Below are 15,428 nucleotides of genomic sequence, written 5' to 3' on the forward strand. Positions count from 1 at the left end.
AACCTAATTTTCTCTTGTTGGAGTAATCAATAATTCCCAGTGTACAAAGATACCTACTTACAACCATGACTTTATCTGAAAAATCACTATTTTAATGATCATAACAGCTCGTTTTCTTCTTTCTGGCCAACATCATTCTGCACTAGACCATTGCTTTAGGTGACTTAGAAAAAATCAATCCAAGGGAGAAAATTCAGTGTCCGCAGGAAGTCAGAGTAATGGCAGATGGTGCCCGAAGCGCTGGCTTCTGATTACTGCTAGTCCACTGGAATGCGGCCTGAGATTGGAAACAAATCACGCTGCCAATGGCTGCCTTAACAGTTTGTTTGTAAATTGGGGCTGTTTGAGTTGCAGGGCATTTCAGAGCTTTTGCTGTGCTCCTAGTATGCTTGGGAGACTTGGATGAAAGATGCTAACAGCATTAGGGAAGCTAGGTGATTTGCATGATCACCTGCTCACTTGGCCTAATGTAGGCTAGCGATCAGGAGAATTAAGTTAGAGGGGGAAAAAAAAAATCCATTTCTTGTGTCCAGCTACCCTGCTTGGAAATATCTGTGAAATTCTTACTCTGTATCAATAAGGAACTAATGTAACAATTCTTTGCATAACAGCTGCTGTTCTCAGATATCTATATCTATGTATCAATATCTAACATTGTGTCTACATCTATACCTTCATCTGTATCTATATCTTAAGCTATGTATATAATACATGTATGCAATATATATTTTGGAGAAGGCGATGGCATCCCACTCTAGTACTCTTGCCTGGAAAATCCCATGGATGGAAAAGCCTGGTAGGCTACAGTCCATGGGGTCGTGAAGAGTCAGACACGACTGAGTGACCTCACTTTCACTTTTCATTTTCATTCATTAAAGAAGGAAATGGCAACCCACTCCAGTGTTCTTGCCTCGAGAATCCCAGGGACGGTGGAGCCTGGTGGGCTGTCATCTGTGGGGTCGCACAGAGTCAGACATGACTGAAGCGACTTAGCAGCAGTCAGTTCAGTTCAGTCGCTCAGTCGTGTCCAACTCTTTGCGACCCCATGAATCACAGCGCGCCAGGCCTCCCTGTTCATCACCATCTCCCGGAGTTCACTCAGACTCACGTCCATCAAGTCCGTGATGCCATCCAGCTATCTCATCCTTGGTTGTCCCCTTCTCCTCCTGCCTCCAATCCCTCCCAGCATCAGGGTGTTTTCCAATGAGTCAACTCTTCGCATGAAGTGGCCAAAGTACTGGAGTTTCAGCTTTAGCATCATTCCTTCCAAAGAACACCCAGGGCTGATCTGCTTCAGAATGGACTGGTTGGATCTCCTTGCAGTCCAAGGGACTCTCAAGAGTCTTCTCCAACACCACAGTTCAAAAGCATCAATTCTTTTGATGAAGAATTCTCAGCCTTCTTTACAGTCCAACTCTCACATCCATACATGACCACAGGAAAAACCATAGCCTTGACTAGATGGACCTTAGTCGGCAAAGTAATGTCTCTGCTTTTGAATATATTATCTAGGTTAGTCATAACTTTTCTTCCAAGAAGTAAGTGTCTTTTAATTTCATGGCTGTAGTCACCATTTGCAGTGATTTTGGAGCCCCCAAAAATAAAGTCTGACACTGTTTCCCCATCTATTTCCCATGAAGTGATGGGACCGGATGCCATGATCTTCGTTTTCTGAATGTTGAGCTTTAAGCCAACTTTTTCACTCTCCTCTTTCACTTTCATCAAGAGGCTTTTTAGCTCCTCTTCACTTTCTGCCATAAGGGTGGTGCCATCTGCATATATGAGGTTATTGATATTTCACCTGGAAATCTTGATTCCAGCTTGTGTTAATATATATTTATAGGATATATATGCATATATCATATATATAGTTAGGCCCTCCTCATACAAATGAGTTCCCTTCCAAGAGTCTGTCTGAAAGTCCAATTTGTTCATAAGTTCAACAAAGTTGGCCTAGGTACCCAACCAGTACAATCAACTATAGAGTACTGTATTGTGATAGGTTTATGATACTTTTCACTGAAGTACTATGTATATAAAAAGCAAATAAAAATGTTGTTAGTCTTACAGCACAGTACCTTGAAAAGTACAGTTATACAGTGCAACAGCTCACACACAGATGCTGTCTCTCAGATTCACATCTTTGAAAGTTCACAACTTGAAGGTTTCTATGTAAGGGACTTACTGTATATGTCATTATATATATATTCATACATGTCCCATACATAATTCATATCTATATATGTATAATAATCATACATATGACTAAATAAGGTGGAAATCAATTTACAAAGGATGCTAAAAAATAGCACAGTTGTTACCTAGTTCTAAAAGTTGCTTGTAAGAAGTAAAGTGCTAAAATTGAGTTACTTCAACAACAGTAGGCAAAGGTTTATATTTTGTGAGTGCAATGCTTTAGTTCTCAGACTCCTCAGTAGCTAGATCTATACTCCCTCCACTGCACTGACCACTGACCAGCACAGCCCATAAGAGCTACTGCACAATTAAAATATTCAAATATTTTAAAATATTCAAATTGAGAGACACTGAGTATAAAAGGCACATTGGATTTTACAGACTTAATACAAATATGAGATTGAAAATACCTCAGTATCATTTTTCTGTTGATTTTAAAGTGATAGTAATTTGATGATAATTTGAATACAGGTTAAAATGTTTGTATTTCAAAAGATTTTTATTAGTTTGTTTTTTTTACTGTAGCTACCAGAAAGTGTGAAATTACACATTTGGCTTGCATTTGTGACTCACTTTTCCTTTCTGTTGGATAGAGCCGAGCTAGAATTTCATACTCTAATTGAGACCCTCAGACCCATGATATCAACACCCGCCCTGGGAGCTTATTAGAAATGCAGGCTCTTCTCTTGTCCCAGACCTACAGAATCAGAATCGTCATTTTAACAAGATTCCCAGTTAATTCATTTTCACAGTAAAGTGTGAGAATCACTGGGTCAGCGTGCATTAGAGCTTGAGTCAGCTGATGAAGAGGAAAGGGCTTCTTGACAGCTGTCAGGACCCTGGTTTTATCTGTATGTCATTCTGGCTTAAGGTTTCTTGGGTATGTACACACTGCCACTGTCGCAGAACTTCCGGACGCCGTGTCCATGATTTTATGAAGGAGATCAATGGGGAAAATGTAACTCAAGTAACGGAAGATTTACTTCAAGGTCAATATTTTACACAGAGCTCTTTGGGGAAGCAGAATCCGTCAGTAGCTGATTTTGACTCGCTTTTTTTTTCTGGATTGTCCTGCTTGATGATAATCAAAGAAGGGCAAGGTCAGGTCTCCATCCTCAAGGATTTTTCCTTCTTCGTCTTTGAATCTCCACTCTGAGGTGAGAAAGGCCTGCCCTGACACTCTTCCCTCCTTCCTCTAACCTGTCTCTCCCCTTGCATTAACCTCCCTAACTTTGGGGGCGTGTCTCCCTGGATGAAATCCGGATTACTGCTGTGTGCCTGTGTTTGCCTTCTTTGTCCAGGAGGATACAAGGCCCATGGAGATAAGGGCTTTTTCTTGTTCACCTCTTCAGTGATTCACCTGCTCTGAGTTAGGCCACACCTCACAAGTTAAGGGTACAGTCCCTTCAAACTGTGCCACCCCCACCCCACTGCTTTAGACATCAGCTGCAAGTTTGGGGTCCCCAGGGCACTCTCACTTCTGACCTGTTGGCTACAAAATTGGGGAGCTCCTTCTGTATCCTCAGGTTTGAAAATTCTATGAATGATTCACAGAATTCAGAAAAGTGCCATACTCCCTATTACAGTTTTTTTTTTTTTTAATAGTAAAAGGACAGAAATAGGGAGGAGCTAAAAGAAGAGACATAGGATGAGATCTGAGAGGGTTTCAATTGCTGAATCGCTTGAACTATTCAGGGGCCACCCCATGCCATCTTGCTAGCCTAAAGTCAGGGATGGTCCAAGGGACTGCCCACAAGTTACAAAGACATTCCTCTCACTTGGGAAAATCAAAGGGTTTAGAGGTTCCCTCTTGGAAACTAGGGACAAACACTGGTCAAATTCTTTAGGACAGTCCCTCCCTCTTCATTCCTAATGCCTGTCATAGAAGTTCCTTGCAGAGAGTTCACACCCTTATATTGAGGTAATGAGCTCCCAGTGTCTGGCATAGACCCTGACACTAAGTAAGGACTTTATAGAGAATAGTAGAATGATCATGCTCTGAACTCTTCAGGTAGATGAAACATCTCAGAACCTGGCCAGAGATTCAACCTTCTTAGCAAGTGGCCTTCTGATGCCTCATAGAAGTGTTAATTACTGCAATGGAAATGAAGTCCGTAAATCTTTACTATATCTTCTAATACCAGTGCCCTGTTAGTGGAGGGAAATCAGCTCCATAAAATGACTGCAAAATGGTATTTGAGCCTTCTCTTTTACAATTAACTATTGACACAATGCTCATTATACATTTTCAAGGAGAAAAAAAATACGAATTACTAAAGATGTCAAGCAAACTCCCATAAATTAACTTTCTTTTAATGATTGCTTTGGTCTCATCAAAAATTGCTTTGTCAAGAAATGGTGGTTATAGAATTTTTTGATTCCCAAATTATTGGTTGGAATAGCTCAAATGCTTCCTCTGTCAGTGGAAGCAGTGAAGGAAAAACAAAAAACAGGAATAAAAACACCGGAATTTTTCAGTTTAAGTAAGATTAAACCAGGCATGAGATAGAATCCGTGGCCTAATGTCAGTTCCAAACCATCAACTATTTCTGTCAAAATGAAAGGCATGTAGGTGGATATGGAGAGTGGATTTGGAATCAAGTGGAGAGTTGACAAAATAGAATTCTTAGGTTTGTGGTTTTGGGGACAACTTCCCATTGCTTGTGAGTCTAGGTCAAACTTCTTATAAGCTTTAGGACACAGAGATGAGCTGGTGCTTCCATGTTCATAAATCTGCTACCTTCTCTAGAACCTATTAGCTAAGGGATTTGGGGTGAGGAACCTACCCTCTGATGTCAGTTTCCTCATCTGTGAAATGGGAGAATACTTCCCTTCTGAAAATAGCATCTCTTGAACAGGATTGTTGAGAGGGTGCAGTAGGGCAGTACATGTGAAGGCCATCTTGCGTGACGCTGAAGCTTCTCATGTCGTGTTCTCTGCTCTTGAAGGTGAGTGATTTTCTAGAAAATTGTGCTTTTGGAGTTTTCTTGGAAGGTCCTGTGTTTGGTTTTGGTGGTCTTTTGCTAAGTTTGGCAATTCTGAACAGCCCGCTTTACTTCTGTGGTTAGAGTATTTGCAATATGTGTTCGTTTCTTCTTACCATTATTCACAAATGGCAGATTCTTCACTTTGTACACACAGTGAGTAGTTCAGGATGAAATGCAGAGTAAGCACAGGAACCAGAGTCCCCTGGGGATTGTTTGCTGTGGAATAATGTAACATGTCTTGTCCTCTTCTTTTCAGAAATGACCTTCCTTCTTCCCTGCTCATTTCCTTACAGAACCTCAGTTATACAAGGACTTCTGAGCAAGAAAGCACTTGGCTTACTGGTGCCTGTAGATACTAGGCAAGTTTATTAACCTCTCTGAGTCACCATTTCCCTGCACATGATGGGGATGAGAGTTCTTGCTTCACCCTCTATGGAGAATGGCATGAGTCTTCCCTGCAGTGTCCAGCTGGCAGAGAGAAATGCCTCTTCCTTAGCTTTCCTGTCAAATGAGCACAGGCGCTGGCTTGGCCACTGGTGACTTTCCATGTCTTGGCTCTTGACTCACATCTAAATATCGTCAGATGAATCAATGGCAAGAGAGGCCGTGGGTGCCCTGGCACTTCTTACAGGATCTGTGATTCCTCAAAAATACTTCAGAGACACCCTGATACATGCTGTACGCATGTTAGTAGAGGTAGCTAGAATTTTGATCAGGGGTTTATACTCTAGAGTGATCAACTAGCATCATGATTACAAAAGTTTTACTCTGAAGGTGCCTCCTGCAGAGGCTTCAGTTCAGTTCAGTTCAGTCGCTCAGTCATGTCCAACTCTTTGTGACCCCATGAACTGCAGCACGCCAGGCCTCCCTGTCCATCACCAACCCCCGGAGTTCACTCAGACTCATGTCCATCAAGTCAGTGATGCCATCCAGCCATCGCATCCTCTGTCGTCCCCTTCTCCTCCTGCCCCCAATCCCTCCCAGCATCAGAGTCTTTTCCAATGAGTCAACTCTTCACATGAGGTGGCCAAAGTACTGGATTTTCAGCTTTAGCACCAGTCCTTCCAAAGAAATCCCAGGGCTGATCTCCTTCAGAATGGACTGGTTGGATCTCCTTGCAGTCCAAGGGACTTGCAAGAGTCTTCTCCAACACCACAGTTCAAAAGCATCAATTCTTTGGTGCTCAGCCTTCTTCACAGTCCAACTCTCACATCCATACGTGACCACTGGAAAAACCATAGCTTTGACTAGACAGACCTTTGTTGGCAAAGTAATGTCTCTGGTTTTGAATATACTATCTAGGTTGGTCATAACTTTCCTTCCAAGGAGTAAGCGTCTTTTAATTTCATGGCTGCAATCACCATCTGCAGTGATTTTGGAGCCCCCCAGAATTAAGTCTCTCACTGTTTCCAGTGTTTCCCCATCTATTTGCCATGAGTTGATGGGATCAGATGCCATGATCTTCGTTTTCTGGATGTTGAGCTTTAAGCCGACTTTTTCACTCTCCACTTTCACTTTCATCAAGAAGCTTTTTAGCTCCTCTTCACTTTTTGCCGTAAGGGTGGTGTCATCTGCATATCTGAGGTTATTGATATGTGTGTGTGTATACACATGCATATGTATATTAAGTGGCTTGGCTCAAATACCAGAAAATATGATATATATGTATGCTATAAATTTATATATATCATATTGTCTGGTACTAGAGCCGAGGCACTTAATATGCATATGCATGTGTATACACACACACGCACACGCACACACATGCACCTTTGCGGCATTTGAAGTAACTGAATGCCAACTGGGCTTTAGATGATATTAAAAAAAATATTATTTCTTTAAGTCCTTGTCTGTTAGAGATATGTATTAAAGTATTTACAAATGGAGTAATATTGTATTTTATATCTGGGATTTGTTTTTTAAAACTCTAACCACATTTTCTACCACAAACAAAAACAGATGACAAAAATCTAAAAGCAAAATGAAAAATACCTGGGAGTATAGATAAAATAAAATTGGCAAAATACAGACAGTTGTTGGCAAGGGGCATATAGGGAGTGGTTAAACTTTTCTCTGTATATTTGTATGTGCTATAAAATCCCCATTAAAAATAATCTAATGAGGTCTCTAAGGTGAATCCTTAGGGAAGGTGTGAAGATGGTCTGGAGTCCAGTTTCAGGTGATTTCTGGGTAGTGATGCTGACGTTAGGCTGACACATAATATCTCTAGGATATTGTTATATGTGTTTCCAGTCGATCTTTCTGGAAATCTGGTGGTCAGAACCTCGATAAGTACAGTGATCTGAAACTGAAATAATGTATAGAATGGCTATACAAACTGGTTTGGCTCATTTGCTAATAGATGTTTGTTTTAAATCTGTGGATATAACAAAATTTGACCTGAGACTCATTTTTGCTGAAACTTAGAAATGAGGTGAGAGCAAGGCTTTGCTGGTGGCTCAGATGGTTAAGAATCTATCTGCAATGCAGGAGACTGGGGTTCAATCCCTGGGTTAGGAAGATCCCATGGAGAAGAGAATGGCAATCCACTCCAGTATTCCTGCCTAGAGAATCCCGCAACAAAGGAGGCTGGCGGGCTACAGCTCATGAGGTCACAAAGAGTGGGATGTGACTGAGTGACTAGGCACATAAAGTAATGAGGATATCGGTGGGTAGCTGATCTCTACTTCAGAGTCCCCTTTGGTGGCATCAACCACCAAGAAAGAAGCTCAGAATTGTGCTCGCATTGGGTTATGTCAGTTATCTGCAGCATTGCTGAGACTGGAGGGAGCTGGCCTGGGGAGGTCTGCCCCATGACAGGGTAAGAAGGGGAGGAAAGGGGGATAGCATGGTCCCACAAAGGCCTTGGTGGCGAACTCCAGCTTGTGATTGGGCTCGGATGTCAGGTGCAAGGTGCAGGTGGCTGAGGGAAGCCTAGCATGGTGTCCAGAGTGGAGCTCTGCCAAAGGGCTGGGGAGCCTTTGGAGTCCCAACAGGGGATGGATACCTCAGCTTCACAGCAGAATCAAATCACACAAAGCTGCAACAGGACCCAGAACCCATCAGGAGAATGCACTTTATATGGAGAGGAATCCTAGCAAGAGTAAGACGAGCCTCCTTCTACTCCTACTCAGTAATGACATTTGATGACTGAAGCAATTTCTAGGCTGTGAGATAGGAAATGAAGAGCTGGAGCTTATCACCAGAGCTGAGGTTCAAGGTAATCCTTGTGTTTATGAAAACAGCAAAAGTTCAGTTATCCTTGGGTTGTCAGGTCAGCATGAATATGTTATGTTGAGTCATTGAACTGTGTTCTTAAATCCCTCTTGGCTATTGATCATATCAGTCAATAAGGACCAAGGATACCAAGGGTTAGAGATACTAGATAGACTTTAGTAAGAAACTGCCCCCAGTTGCTTTTCTTCCACAGACATCTCACACTGTGACCAGATAATTTATTGGGGAGCGAGTTTGTGTTCTCTCTCCCTGGAGACCCCATTCTTCAAACGCCTTTTATTTAGCTCCTGCTTCAAGAGAAGTTGTGTTGCTGAAACACAAGTGTAGGTTACATGCTCTGTGCTGAGCCAGTCTTTTCCCTTTGGGCCTTCTTCTTTTTTTTTTTTTCCCTTCAGGCCAAGTTCTTGGAAAGATTATGCATGACCAAGGAAGGTGCTGCAAAGCTCAGAGAAAGAGAACAGGGGTCTGCAGACCCTGTGGGCACTGGAGACCTGTGACTTGCTCCCAGTGTTACCATGGAGAGATGAACAAGTCACAGGAAGTGAAATGTGGAATAAGCAGAAGAGAGTGCTAGGTGACTCCAGTGGAAAACTATGCATATGACTCTCTGGGTTAAATGATTCTAGCCTTTTATTGCCTTTGAGTTATTTTGCAACTCAGTACATTGTAACTAATAGTAGTGCAAAATAGTTCATTTCTATATGCATGCAAATAAATTCTGTCCAAATTGAGGGATCAGTTGACTTCTTTCTCCACCCCTTTCATTTATTTGTAAATTCATTTCCATATTCCTTTACTCCATGTGAATATATGCTCCTTTGACTTCTTCAAACTGGTTGTAATAATTTTGCCTATGTCCTCATTAATCGTGGATTAAGTAAAATCTTTAATGTGTCTTCATCTTATATACCATTTAAAAGTAGAGTGGTAATTTTACCTTTTATGAAATTTATCCTTTAACAATAAGATGAGACCATGTTAACATCTAGGGCATTTGGATAGTAGTCCATGGGAGCCTGTAGCAAGCTTCCCTAAGCCACTTGGACTACTTGGTTGTCATTTTCTTTTGGCAAATATCTAATTGACCCCAGTAATTAAATGTAAGGTACCTAGTCTCCCCTGCAATCTTCCCATAAGAAAGAGTATGGTTTAGTGACAGGGAGTCCTGGAGAGTGTCAGCTTCTTATATAATGTTGGTAAACAGACACAAGAAAGACTAGTCAGTTCCTGAAGACTTGTTAAAGAATTCGCTAGGGCAAGCACTCTAAGGCAGATGCACCAGTATTTTCATGGCCGGATCAGCTGGCTTTCTGGTGGCATTAGGTGATAGGAGTTCTCTGTGAAAGAGGAGGGTTGCAGGACTGTTCTTCTGTACCCCACATGCCTATAAGCCCTGTATTTGCCTGGCTTCAAGGTCCAAGAAAGAGGCCAGAGTCAGCTGCAGAGACATCCATGGTTTGATGGATGGGCAGCTTGTATATCTGAAACAAGGTCCTGGAGCCTTTATTTACTCCACTGTGTGTGGCAGATGGCTGGCAGGGCAGGGTGGCGACCTTTACTCTTGAGGTGTGGGAGTGTGGAGGTTACCGCATGGGGAGCTGACATCAGGTTGGCTCGTCCATTACCAACTAGCAGAGGGTCACACCTCACCACTTCTTTAATAAGCTATCATGGCAGAGATGTTCCAGTCTAAAGTTTAGAACAGTCTCTCGCTGGGGAGGGTAGGGGGCGGGCACATATGTAGGAAGGTCATGTGAGTTGAGTGTAGATGAAGCAGGCACTGGTCCAGGGAATGTACAGAGAGCAAGGGAATAGCCATTTTGGGTAGTCTGATCATACAAGGGCCAAAGAGGTCATCCCAACCTAGGATACTGCTCACAAGTGTAAAGCTACTGGGCTTGTCAAGGCCTTAAATGTTGTTCATTGTGGGAGGACGTCCTGGTTCTATTTTTCTGCACTGCCCCCCACTGCCCCCAGTTGTGTTCAGACACTACTCGTTTCACTATGAAAAGTCCCTACTGTCTTCCCTGTGCTATTTAGCAAACCCTTTATGTCCAGTTTACATAAAGATATTTGAAGTACTTTTCATGCATCCCCTGGGTATGACTTTCTGGTTAGGCCTTTCTTGTGTTGGGATCTGTAGGGTGTGAAAAAAAGCCTGTTTGCACACCTATCTATCACACTTCTTACTGATACCAGTTCAGGGAGTTTCAGAAGGAAATTTGAACAGAGGAATGCTATGACCATGTATCTCCTTTAGGAGAGTGTTTGTGCCACATTATTGTCCATGTGAGTCTACTAAGGATTTTTACTAAAGTGTGTCATCTGATTCAGCAGTTCTGGGGTAGGGCTGGTAATTTGCAACTTTAACAAATTCTCAGGAGGTACTACTATCAGTCATTGATCCCTGGAGAAGGCTTTGTTGATCCCTGGAGAAAGAGTCTAAAACAGAAATCTGCAAATATTTCCATAAAGGCTGAAATAGTGATTATTTTCAAGCTCATAGGTCATGCAGTCTCTGTTGCTATGTAACTCTACCATTACAGATTAAAAGCAGCCATTGACAATATGAAAATGAATTGGTTTTAATAAAATTTTATTTAAAAAAAAAACACAAAAAAACAGAACCTGTGTTAGGCCCATAGGCCATAGTCTGTCAGCCCCTGGTTTAGAAGTATCGTTCGGGCAGTAGGTAGTGTGTAGATGGATTTGAAGGAGGAGGTGGGGATTGGAGACAGGTAGCCCAGTTCAGTGGAAGAAAATCTGATGAAAGCTAATGAATGCTTAGACGAGGACAGAGGAGATCGAAAGTGAAAGTAGAACTGATAGGACTTGGCAGGGATCAACAAAATGGGAGAGCTGACATCAATATTGGATGGGTTTTCAGGTCCTCAAGTAATAAAATAAAGCATGACTTTTCATGGGCACATTTTGGGAGGATTGGTTTTCGATCTGTTGTTTGCAGGATATGACAGCTTTTGTTACTGACATCCTTCAGTATTTATGAAAACCCAGACAGCATAATGCTCACATTAATGATATAAAATTAGGTGGGAACATGTGAAATTTCAGGGGGAAGAATTCTCATGTCATTTAAATGTCCTTTCTACTGAAATACGGATAGGTTTGTTTTCTGCATTAATTGCAATTCTAAGAGTTAAAGAATTATATGCTAATTATGAAATAATTGAGTTTCTCTTCTACTCAGGGACTTCTGGTAGGTGATAAGGTATATTCAGGAATAGTCGGGAAGTATTACATGCCTATGGTAGTTATTTATGACTAAAAAGTGAGCTTGATAGCTGCATCTCACACTTGAGAAATAGTATCTTTGGAGAGGAGTCTAAAGCAAATATCTCTAAGTTAAATAGCAGAAAATTTAAATTATATCACAATGCGGAATTGCACCAATTGAGTTCTACAGAATAGTTGAAAAACAAACAAACTTAGTCCTGCCAATAGAAATTCAGGAAATATGAACTACCTTCTTTCGGCATTCAGGTTAAAGGTAACATTATCCACAATCCATTACCATTATGAAACCCATGGAAATGAATCCCATAATAATATTTAATTTCCAGTTTATGTTCCGTTTTACCAAACAGTTCCTGTAAAATCTTTCAGAGTTTATTTTAAAATCAGGATCTGACCAAACTTCACATCTCATATTTGCTTGTTACCTCTTTTAGTCCACTGTTGTCAAATCCCACTTCTGATCTCCTGAATCAGAAGTTCTGGAGATGTGAATATGTATATGTGGTGGGGATTCTAATGTATGCTAAAGGGTGAAAACCACTGCTTTTGTTCAGTCCTGATTCTGTTTACCTTGAACTGTTCTGCTGCCATTTCATTAAATAACACTGACTTTAATCTTGCTAATTATCTTGCTTAAGCACCCACAGTATGTGTGTGTTTGCTTGTATGTCTACTTCTTGCACACTTACTTGTCCTCCCATTTCAAAAAATACTGAGAGCAATGTATCCAATGTCTTTTCCAACACCTTGCAAAAATAGCTTTGGGCTTGACTATTTCTCGCAAGTGAAATGGATCATATTACAACCATTTCTTTTGGGCTGTACCTTTTTTTCCAGCCAAGTAAATCTCCTCTATTCTATCTTGCTAGACTAGATTATTACCACTCTGGCTTTCGATTCTATTTTTCATTTTCAAGATGTTTTTTGTGGAGTATCTCTTGAGAATATTGCCCTTTTCTCTTTGGGCTTTATAGCTCTCTGGTCATAGCATGAACTCATCCATTTCACTTACCACATTCTTCTGTTTCAAACTGTGTTTTATTAGAGGATTTGTTTTCAGTATCTCATCTGACCGTATCATATCATATGTGGAAATGGAATCTTTATTCTCTTTGATGTTTGTTTGTTTGTTTTTTTTTCTCTTGCTAGTCTGTACCAATCTGCTTAGATGCCAGCTCTGAAACCTGTTTCTCTGGCATCTCTCCTGACAGTTACACCGAGTTCCTTTTTGCTTCAATTTGTAGGGCAAAGCCAGTTTACAGTTCGTGTATTTCTGCATTGTCACAGAAATCTGCAAATCTCAGCAGATTGTCCCACTTATTTTTTTTTAACCCAGGATGCAACAGCTGTGTGATACTTTACAGTGATGCCATTGCTATGAAAGCAGATCAAGGTGTGTATTCTACCAGTTATCATCCTCTAAGATAAAGGTAGTTGAACATAGTGCAAATGGAAGTGAAGGCCTTGTGAGACACATAGGCATCCAGAATTAGTATGCCAAAACAAATGAGATAATTTTTCTTCTTTCATAGGAATAATAAATCATCTTAAAGGATAATTTGTATGTCCCCAAATGCAAAATTGTGACTCTCCTACGGATATGAAATGAGCACGTGTTAAAAAATTTTATTGAACTTGTCATTGGCAAGTGAACCAGATAGCTGTTGTCATAGACTCACAGGAGAAGTCTCAGAAGTACAATTTATATGAAGTAAAGAAGGTTGAAATGAGTATGCCTGTGGACACCAAAATCTTTGTTTTCTGTGGCAAAGAGGTGAAGTCAACTGATGCTTTCCCACAGAGTGTATTTGCAAGTCTGTAGATATGATTTGTTAAGCTGTAGTATCAATAACATACATCACTTAGGTAATATAGCTCAAGGACAATGGAAGGGTAGAAGCAGATAACTCTGAAAAATGGGCTTAAAAACACTGCTGTGTTTTCCATTTGGGGACACCATAGTTCTTTTTAATATTTCCAACTGTCCTTATGGTAATAGAATTTCAAAAAAAAAAGCAAAACTTGATAGCTTGCAAAATTATTTAAAATACATGTTTCTGAGCATGACCTCACACTTGTCAGATAGCGTGGAGGTATTTTCTTATAGTCTGCCTCACAGAGGTAAGTTTAGAGAGCACTTAGCATGGACCGAAAGGTGCCCAAACCATGTAGCTGTCCTTAGGAAACAGTGTTGGCAGTGGCAAAAAGCAAAGACCTGAGAATTATATACCGTATGCCTCACTTTCCTTACCTGTACAATGGAGACAAAATAGTTCCAATCTCATGGAATTCTGATCAAGAGTCGAAGAGATAATATGTAGAAGGTGCTGAGAGCAGGAACTGACCCAGTAAATGCTGCCTCTTGTTGTTACCAACATGGTCCAAAAATAATATCAGATCTTCTGCCTTCAAAACCCACATACATCCTCCATCCAGGATGGAACATTGCATTGGGAAGGTTGATGTATATTTTCAAATTTCTAGATTTGACAGCACCATTTTTATTTTCCCATGGCAAGGATCATCGTGGTGTATGAAGTGCAGATTTTGTTGCCGAAGATAAGTTCATGTGCCTGAAGCACAGTAAGGCCAAACTGAAACCTTGGAGTTTGAAGCAGAGAAAGGTTTGTTGCAGGGCCATGCCGGGAGATGGGTGGCTCATGTCCCCCAAACCTCAACTCCTCAAAGGGTTTCAGGAAAGCACTTTGACAGACAAGGTGAGGAAGGGGCATGGTGGGTTGTTGAAAACTTCTTGTTGGAATCCTTCGTTCTTGCAGCTTTCCATGTGGTCAGGTCATGATGTTCGTATAAACCTCTGACAAGACAAATGTTATGCTCTGTTCTGCAGCTCTGTCTTTATATGAATGGACTCTTAAAGATCAGACAATGGGCTCTCCTGTGTGTCTCAGGCTACAAACAACATTCTTTTAATGAAAGATGCAGAGTCAGCATGACTAAGCAAAGGCAAGGACCGCAAGGTTAAAGTAAAAGAAACGTATCTAATATGCAGTCAGTCTTGTTCTTCCCTGTTACAGTTTCATGTTGAGTCAAAGAAAGTTGAGAGTGGTACTTGAGTGGATTTTCCCTGGGAATCCTCCTTTCATCCCCATGTCAGAGGAGAACATGAATTCAGTCAAACCTGAGCTACGGTAATAACCCAGTCCCTAGTAGTTATGTCTGCTTCAGTGGAACCTGCAAGTAAATATTTCTGTTTTCTTAGGCTGTTTCAGCATTACGAGGAAGACAGGGAAGAGCACAGCAGAGGCCAGTGTCTGGTGTTAGTTGTGAGTCATGTTTGCTCTCTCACAGCCATTCTGAGTCCTTATACTGAGAATACATACGGACAAAGAAGTTAACTGAGCAGAGCTTGGATTTGAAGCTGGTCTGTCTGACTTTTATTATGTGACTCTCTAAGCTCTGCTGCTTCCCTCTTAGAGGAGTTCTGTGCTCTAGTAGATTCCAGATAAATTTCAGTTCAGTTCAGTTGCTCAGTAGTGTCCAACTCTTTGCGACCCCATGGACTGTAGCGTGCCAGGCTTCCCTGTCCATCACCAACTCCCAAAGCTTGCTCAAACTCATATCTGTCAAGTTGGTGATGCCATCCAACCATCTCATCCTCTGTCATCCCCTTCTCCTCCTGCCTTCAATCTTTCCCAGCATCAGGGTCTTTTCAAATGAGTCAGTTCTTCACATCAGGTGGCCAAAGTATTGGAGTTTCAGCTTCAGCATCAGTCCTTCCAGTGAATATTTAGG

The sequence above is a fragment of the Ovis canadensis genome, chromosome 19 (assembly GCF_042477335.2).
Source record: "Ovis canadensis isolate MfBH-ARS-UI-01 breed Bighorn chromosome 19, ARS-UI_OviCan_v2, whole genome shotgun sequence".
In the NCBI taxonomy this organism is placed as follows: Eukaryota; Metazoa; Chordata; class Mammalia; order Artiodactyla; family Bovidae; genus Ovis; species Ovis canadensis.